Below are 8,615 nucleotides of genomic sequence, written 5' to 3' on the forward strand. Positions count from 1 at the left end.
GAACCACTCTGTGGTTCTCCCTGAGGACCCTTCCCTTCTGTACATGTGTGGGGCTGTCCATTTTCCCCAGTAAGTGTCTTGGGCCTGGCTCACTGCACCTCCTAATCCGTGTTCATGAAACTGTCATTGGCCCTGACCTCCCCATCTCTTCCCAGTGTTCCTACAGTATCTGGGATTCTGCGGGTGCCCAGCCCATCCCCCAAGTGACCATGCTGTTCCTAGATCTTATCATCTGTCACACTACTTGGCTGCCCACTGCATCCACCACCCAGTCCCGTAGCTACACTTGACCTTGACATAATGCAAAGTGGCTCTGCATCTGGCAGGTCCCACTCCAACTTTCTTGCCCTGCAGCTGCAAGGTTCTGTCCTGTTGCACCCTGCATCCTCCTGACATGCTGCCCTCCAGCAAAGCTCTCCTTATCCTGTTGGTTCTTCACCTTCCTCCAGTTCCTTCCTCCCCACCTACAAATGCCTTGTGTCACCTGTCCTATGACACTCTCCTAACCATGCTTCCTGTGCCATGAGCTCATCGAAAGCAGATACTAGGGGCCTCCTGGGGACCTGGAGAGAAGGAAGGAGCCCACCAGCCAATGTTGAATAAGAACACTCTCCCCTGTTATGCAGTAGCCTGGGACCCTCCAACCTTGGGTTCTGGGTTCCTGCATCCTTTCTTCCCCCCTCCAAATCCAGGCTTCCACCCTTTGACGTCAGGCCTCTCAGGCTGCGCCCTTCATGGTGGTTTCTGCCCTGGGTACTCCCTGCTGGGTCTGTGGGGTGCTTTGTGGCTCCTCAGTTCTTTCTCATAATTACTTAGAGGCTGGAAGCTCCTTGGACACAGAGTCTCTTCCTGATCCACCTCTCAATCTTGGCAGTCAAACTAGAAATTTCTAGACCAATGGAAATGTAACAGAGGCTCTTACTGGATGTGGGGAGTAGTTTCCTTTGAAGCTGTAACAAATTACTACAAACTCAGTAACTTAAAGTAACACTAAATTTATTCTCTTCAGCTGTGGAAATGGGGCTCAAGCAGCTGGTTGCTCCATGAAGGACCACGAAGAATCAGGTGTCTCATGTGTTTCTGCCACTAGAGGGCGCGTGAAAACCATGGCTCTAGGCCACTCTCCTGGATCTCTCAGACCTGTGCTTGTGTCCTCCTGTCTGAGTCTGTGCTTCCTGCTGCCTTCTTGTAAGGATTCTTCTGATTTTATTGGTCCCCAGTTAGCCCAGGATCATTTCCTCCTCTGGAAGTCCATAAAGTCCTCCTTACTCCATAAGGTACATTCACAGACCACAAGGCCAGGTCCTGAGTATCTTGGTGGCTGTCATCAGCTTGTAGTCTTTACAATGTCAGAAAGAAGCCACAAGGAAGCCAAGCTCACTGGTTCATTGCTGTTTTAATTCCTCCAGCAGAGCTGGTAGCTTTCATTCCAGTGGTCTCAGGACCTGGAGGGAAACTTCTAGGAGTGTGCTGCTTATAAAGCTCCCAGACATAGGTCCTGAAGGGGCAGCCCACAAATACAAAGATCACAGGGTTCGTGCAAGGATCACAGGCTTGGTGAAAGCAAAGAAGTTAACCAGCTGCTGGCCCAGGTGGGTGACCTCCTCCCAGAACCCGCCCTGGATGGCCCCTACGTGGAACAGGAACTCCAGGAAGGCAAAGAAGTGGTAGGGGGTCCAGCACACCAAGAAAGCAACCATAGGCATGAAGATCAGCACCGTGGCCCTGCCCCCTAGGAGCCCCATGCCAGCTCCTGTTCACCTCTTCCTACCCATGCAGTGACGCCACGATGTTGTAGCTTAACAAGAATATGGCAGCCAGAGGGAGGAGGAACCTGAGGACATGCAACTCCACCATCATTGAAAAGAGCCAGGCCAGATGGGGGAACAGCAAGGTGCAGGCAAAGACATTTAGATCAAAAAGGGCTTTAATTGAGGGAAGCAGGAATGTGGGGTGCTCAAGAGGTTCGCTGCTACCCAGAGGAACAGGCAGATAACCTGGGCATGCCACCGCTGCCGGTGACCTACCTGACCATGGGATGCACGTGTACCTTGTACCTGTCCTGGCTGATGGCCACCACCAGGAAGATGCAGATGAACACAGGGGCCTTGATTACCCCATTGATGACACTGCATAGGAGGGCTCCGAAGGGCCAGCTGAATTTGCTCCAGATGTTCTCTGCCCAAGAGAACATCTTGGGCAGGGCCAAGACAAACATGAGGTTAGGGCCGCCAGGTTGGATAGGTAGATTTCTGACACCTTCAGCCTCTGCTGGGGCAGCAGAGTTGGGACAGAACCAAGATGTTTCCTAAGAGGTTAAAGACACAGAAGTGACAAGTGTCTGTAACACTCTGTACAGTGTGTCCCAGGTGTCAGGAGCATCACAGGATGTGGTGTTGGGATGGGAACCCTGGCTCTTGTGGGACAAAGGGAGCTCCAGGAGGTTCTGGAATGCCATCCACAATGACCTGCAGTGACAAGTGTGTAGGGTTACACAGGAGGTGCCAACCTGTGGCTCTGGGTCCAAGTCCAGCCTGTCCTGACCAATTAAGTTTTATTGCCACCCAGCCACGCCCATCAGTTACACTGTCACAGTCTGCTCTTTCATGCTACACTGACAGTGTTCACCATCTGGTCCTCTAGAGCGGTGACAGCCAATATTTCAGAACTTCAGTGATAAGGAGCAGCTGGCTGTGGCACACAGGCCTTAGATTTGCTGCCACTGCTCTGGAGGGAGCCTTTGCTGGCCTCTTAGTTAAGGGAACCCCGGAGCTCTGCATGCAGGGGCACCAGGATTGCTGACAACAGCCAGATCTCCTTTTGAAGACTTGGGTTCACTGAATACCATCCCAGACTCTATGAGGGCCTCCACCCAAGACAGAGGCAGACAAGGCAGAGCGGCCCCCACATCAGTGTGGCTGCACTCCAGACACTTTCAGTGCTGGGAGGGCTGGAACTTGGAAACTGTGTGGAGTCCTGGATGATGAGAAGAACCCAGCTGTAGACTATGAGCAGAAGACAAAGCATAAGCAAAGGTCTTCAGGCTGGGCGATCTGGGAGCTTGGAGAGGGGAAATGTATAGACAGAGTGCGGCGCCTGAACAGCTGGAGAGGGGTGGAGGGTGGGCAGGGCAGCTCAGCCTTGGCCTGAGGCCTGGGCTGCTAAGCCTTGGGAGAGTTCCCTTGACTGGTGGGGAGGGGGTAGCAAGTGGCCCTGAAATGGGCCTTGGAGGTAGAGCTGGCTGCTCGGGGAGGCATGGTGTGTGGAAGAAGGGACAGGGAAGAGATGCTTCTAGGCATCTGACTCAGGCCATTGGGGACGATGGAAAGAGAATTTCATTTTCTCCCCTTCCCTCTCTTTCCCTCCCCTCCCCTCCCCTTCCCTTCTCTCCCCTCCCCTCATTTCCCCTCCTCTCCTCTCTTTTCTCCCTCCACTTGGAGTTGAACGCAGGGACTTCACATTGAGCTACATCCCCACCTTTTTATTTTCCATTTTGTGATGGAGTGTCCTTTAGTTGTTAAATTCTGACAGCTGAGCTATCTTTTATCTTTCTGCTGCAGCCTCCCGTGTACCTGGGATTACAGGCAGGAGCCACAACTGTCTAGAGCCTGTGGTTCTTGAAGAGAGGATCAGAAAAGTTTGGACTTCAATTGGAGGTACACGTGAGGCACCAAAATAACTCTCTCCCATGGTGCTGGGGCCAGGGGCTGCTCCGCACAGAGGGCCGTGCACTTGGGAACACACAGTTGGCCAGGGCTCATGGGGCTGCAGGGAGACAGAGCCCATAGGGGTGCTTTGTGTCTCTCTCTGTCTCTCTGTCTCTCTCTGTATTGCTGTCCCTCTATCTCTTTCTTGAATATCATTTACCTCTCTGTCCACTACCTCTGTCTTTCTACCTTTATTATCTATCTATGCATCTATCATCTATCTTCTGTATATCATCTATCAGTCTATCCTCTATCAATCATCTGTCTTCCATTATCTACCTGCCTATCTATCACTTATATATCCTTCTGTCACCTATCTTCCTATTTATTGTCTATTTGTCTATCATTTTTCCATCATGTATGCATCTACCTTCTATTTGCAATTATCCACCTATCATCTATCTGTCGTCTGTCTATCTATCATCTATCTATCTATCATCTGTCCCACATCACCCTCACACTTGGCTATTAGGTCAAGGCACTGGCTCCTGGGAAGGGACCGACAATTGAAATCTAAATCTGTGGGCAAACCTAGCCGGCAGGTGTGCGGTGAGGCAGGTGCTGATTTGCACCCTCAGGCTGAATAGCTGTCCTCTCTGGAAGCCATGGTTGGCCTTGGCCTGTCCTCTGATCCCACTATTGCCATGGGCCATCCTCGTGCCACCCAGGGTGAGCTTTTCCACCTGACATCAGCTGACTGTGGAGCATCCCCACATCCACAAATTGGCCCCTTTCTGTGTTTGACTGAATACCTGAGTGTGAGAGCCCAGCCAGGCTCACAGGTAGGACACACACATGGTCTCTAAAGCTTTCCTCCCTTTGAGATTAGCAGAGGGTCCCCATAGGTAGAAGAGGAGCTAGGCCAGGAGACAGGAAACCTTCAGGGAGAAGCAGGTGCTGTAGGAGCCCAGGTAGGTGGCCAGGGCAGCCCTCAGGGCTCCATGTTTAACTCTGGGAGAGCCCAAGGCATACAGGTCCATGGAGAAGTTGCCCTTGTAGGACTTCTCAGCCCAGAACTGCAAACCTCCCCCAGGAGGTTGCACTGGTTGCATTTCCCAGACTTTTAACCAAGATCCTTTTCTTTTCCATGAAACTTTGGCCAACTCCGCAAAAGCAAAAAAACAGATTAAAATAGGTCAAAAAAAATTAGAGGAGCCATGCAGTTGGGGAAAGGTGGTGCTGGGGCTGTGTTGGGGAGAACAAACCCAGTGCCCTAAGGAAACAGAACACTGAGGACTGTGATGGGCTCTCAGGCTGAGTGACACAGGAGGAGGCCTGTGTGGGCTGTCTCTGCAGACCAGGACCAGGGCACAGCCCTCTGCGGCCTGATGTCCCGGAGCCTCCTGGAAACATGCACCTCACAGCACCTTCCTCATGGGGGAGGTGCTCTGTACACAAAGCTGACTCAGAAGTCAGGACAGAGCCTTGTCCTCAAGGACTTACCTGGAAGTCAGGATGGGCAGGGGCGGGGCTTGGTCCTGGCTTGGTCCTGGCTGCATCACTGCTGAGCAGATGACATGGAAGTTTCCTATGCTGCCACCTCTGGAGACTCGGCATCCACAAATGGTCCCTTTACAGAGTCCCAGAGCCCCAGCAGATCCTGCAGGACAGCCAGCTAGCCTCCCAGTTTCACCACCCTTTTACAGTTGCACAAGAAGCCATCGCCCATGGGGCCACATGGCCATCCTCTGCCTTGGTATGGATTGCAGGGAAGCAGATGGCCACTCCTGGGCATTGTGGGGAGCCTGGAGTGTGACTCAAGGTGGCTTGTGGAGGAGGCTCAACAGGCTCTGAACCCATCTTTGGCCACTTTGCAGGGGTGGCACTAAACAACGTCCCACCAGGTAGGTAGAAGACTTTGGGCCATCCGGGAGCCAGGAGTTGAGCTCATGGCTTCTGTCTGACCTGGTCTGAGGCACCCTGAATCAGCCTGGCTGGCCCTAGAAGAGACACAGGGAACCCAGGTCCAGGCTCTGCAGGGTTATGGTGTACTCTCTGGGCCTGCACTGAGCCCTGTGTGCTGTGGGACTCGGAGGCAGACCTGGGAGCCTCTGCTTCAGGGCTGGAGTATCCTGCTCTTTTGCAAGCCTTCCCTCCCTAGCTATGCAGGAGGCCTAAATCCAGAGTTGGGGTGTCCCAGGTTCCAGGCAGATGCCACCCCTTGCTTCACATGGCTACAGCTGGCTCCAAGCTTCCTTTTCTTTCCTTGGCCCCCAGAGCATCATGCTGTCTGTCTCCTCCTCCTTGTGGTCCTCCTTTGCTCCTTTCTTGGTTGTGTTGTGTGGGGGGGGGGGCGAGGGGTCATCTTTTTGAGACAGGGTCTTGCTATGCAGTTCAGGCTTGCTTTGAGCTCATTTTGTAGCCAAAACTGGTCTTGAACTTGCAGTGACTCTCCTGCCTCAGCCTCCCATGTCCTGGGATTACAGGTGTGTGCCACTATGCCTGGCAACCCCTTCTTATAAGGACATCACTCATTGGGTTTAGTGCCAATTTTAATCCAAAAAAAACCTCTTTTCCAGCTACTTGCTACTGCAAAGACCCTATTCCAAGATAAAATCACCATCTGAAATTCTAAGTGGATTTCTTGGAGGACATTGTTTAATTCCCTACAATAGCTTTATCTCCTTTCATCTTTCAGCACCAAAATTGGAGTCATGGTTGTTCCAAAGTCACATGGCTCTTGTGCTATGTAAAGCCCACAAGCCTTAAGTGAGCTATTTTGAGTTGGGGCTGTCTGCATGCACAAGGCCTAGAAGAGGCAGAGCTGCTTGTTGTGAAAAAACTAATCAAATATCTCTGGTGTTCAGGTGGGCTAACAGAGCAAATGTTTAACTGTATTTTTTCTACATATATTCACTGGATAGAACGTTTACAAGAGACTGCTGTCTTCATAAAAAGTGATCTTTTACTCTCTCCACCTCACATTTCACTCACAGTACCTGGCAACTCTGAAGTTTTAGGACTTTTTCTACACAGCCTTAAAAATACATGCTTTGGTGTGTTCTGTAATAGTCTTGAAGTCATTCTTTTTACATATTTACTTACGTGAGTGGTGTGAGAAAGACTGTTGTCTTTATGCTTCCCAAATATAAAGCAATATAAACACAAACTTGCACACCCCAGCGCTGACCTCACTCCTGGAGAGTCCATTCCCCACACATTTGGCTGCAGACCATGATCCACACAGATTCCCTCACACAGCTGTCCTGTGCTCAGGTACTAACATTTGTCCCTGAACACTGTTCTGTGTTGGAAGGTTCTTCCCACTGGTAATGTAGAGCTGTGGGAACTTCAAGGTGGGGGAGTCCTCATTAGGGAAAGATAATTAGAATCATTGAGGAGGGGACGACTAGGGGAGATAATGAGGTCCCGCAGATCCATCCTAATGAGGAAATTATTGCTATTCACAGGAGTGGGGCTCATTTGGTGGGAACCCATTTTTGTACAGTAGAATGTATTTTTATGAAAAGACACAGAGGAGCTGTTTCAGGTCCCCTCTTCCTGTCTTGTCCTCCCCTTGAATATGCAGCTTCATTGCCTTGAGGCCCTTTTCATATCCAGAACTCTGATCTTGAACCTCCAGATTTCAGAACTAAATAAATCTCTTCTTTAAGAAGGACCCAGCTGAAGAAATTTTGCTGCAGCAACACAAAATGGACAAAGACACTGCTCTTTATCCTGTAGACACAGAGCTGTGAGTTTCAGCTCAAGTATCAAGTTTAATGCCGAAGTTGTCATCAGGTAGTTGTTTTAGAAATGGCTTAGCAACAAAAGTAGTTCATCGGGGTGTGGTGGCCATGCCTGTAATCCCAGCACTTGAGAGGCTGAGGAAGGAGGCTTGCTATGAGTGTGAGGCCAGCCTGAGGCAAATAAGTGACTTGAAGACCAGACTACACCACACTGTGAGACCCTGTCTCAAAAGAAAAAAAAGTCAGGTCGTTCTTGCTTTGAAGCAAGAATTGGGTGGAACAAGCTAAATCATGGTGCCAAAAGTTTATTTGAAAAGTTTGGGGTGAGTGGGTATGAGAGAACTCAGCTCTGCGAGCAAACAGCAAAAACAAAGAAAAAGGAGGTTAAAAACAAAGCTAAAGTACAGGCTGTATCTGAGAACCTTGTCAGAGCTGTGTGGGAACCAGCATGGCCGCTTCCTGTGATGGCCTGGCTTCTTCCATGCATGCACATCTCCTGGGAGCTCAGGAGGATTCTATATGAGTCCTGGAATTGCTCTTTGATCTCATACTTAACAGGTCCCACTCCTTTCCCAGCCAGTTTTGCCTCTCCCTATCTCTTATATAAAAGCCACATATCTTTGTTCTTTCTTTTATTTCTCCCCCCTTCCCCCTTCCATCTTGACAAGGAATTATCTTGTCAATTTTTTGGGGGTCCAGGGGGTCATTGGGTTTCATTAACCAGGTCAGGTTGGCCTTGAACTCACTTTGTAGCTCAGCCTGGCCTCATACTGACACTGATCCTCCTGCATCAGCCTCCTTGTGCTTGGATTATAGGCATGTGCCACCACACCCTGCCTGCAGATTCTTCTTTGAATATCTGACGCTAACAATTTCTCCTTCAGGGAATCATTTGCCTCATGCAGGAATATTAATGTGAAAGAAAACACAAAAAATATCATTAATACAAAATCACTAGAAAAAAACAACTACTTGACTGGAATGTTAAAATCACTAGATTTTTATAAAATGTTGGATGTTGATTTTCAAGTATATATTGTTAGATATATAGTATTTCATAGTTGGTTTCCATTATTCTTTCATTGTGGTCTTCTGCTCAACACTGTGCTCAGTTTATTGATTTCATGAAATTTTAATTAGTATTTGCTGTATAATCTTGTATTGATAGGTTTTGTGTTCTGCTTGTAATGAAAAGCACCTTTTATTTGCCTTGTGGTTA

At 49.6% G+C, this 8,615-nt stretch overlaps 1 pseudogene; it reads right to left on the minus strand.

Moving 5' to 3' along the window:
- Nucleotides 1–1,000: 1,000 nt before the first annotated feature.
- LOC100716178 (B1 bradykinin receptor-like) lies at nucleotides 1,001–2,458 on the minus strand (annotated as a pseudogene).
- Nucleotides 2,459–8,615: the final 6,157 nt, after the last annotated feature.

The sequence above is a fragment of the Cavia porcellus genome, unplaced genomic scaffold (genome assembly GCF_034190915.1).
Source record: "Cavia porcellus strain 051 isolate PalLab524CR breed Dunkin Hartley unplaced genomic scaffold, mCavPor4.1 scaffold_9, whole genome shotgun sequence".
Lineage (NCBI taxonomy): Eukaryota > Metazoa > Chordata > Mammalia > Rodentia > Caviidae > Cavia > Cavia porcellus.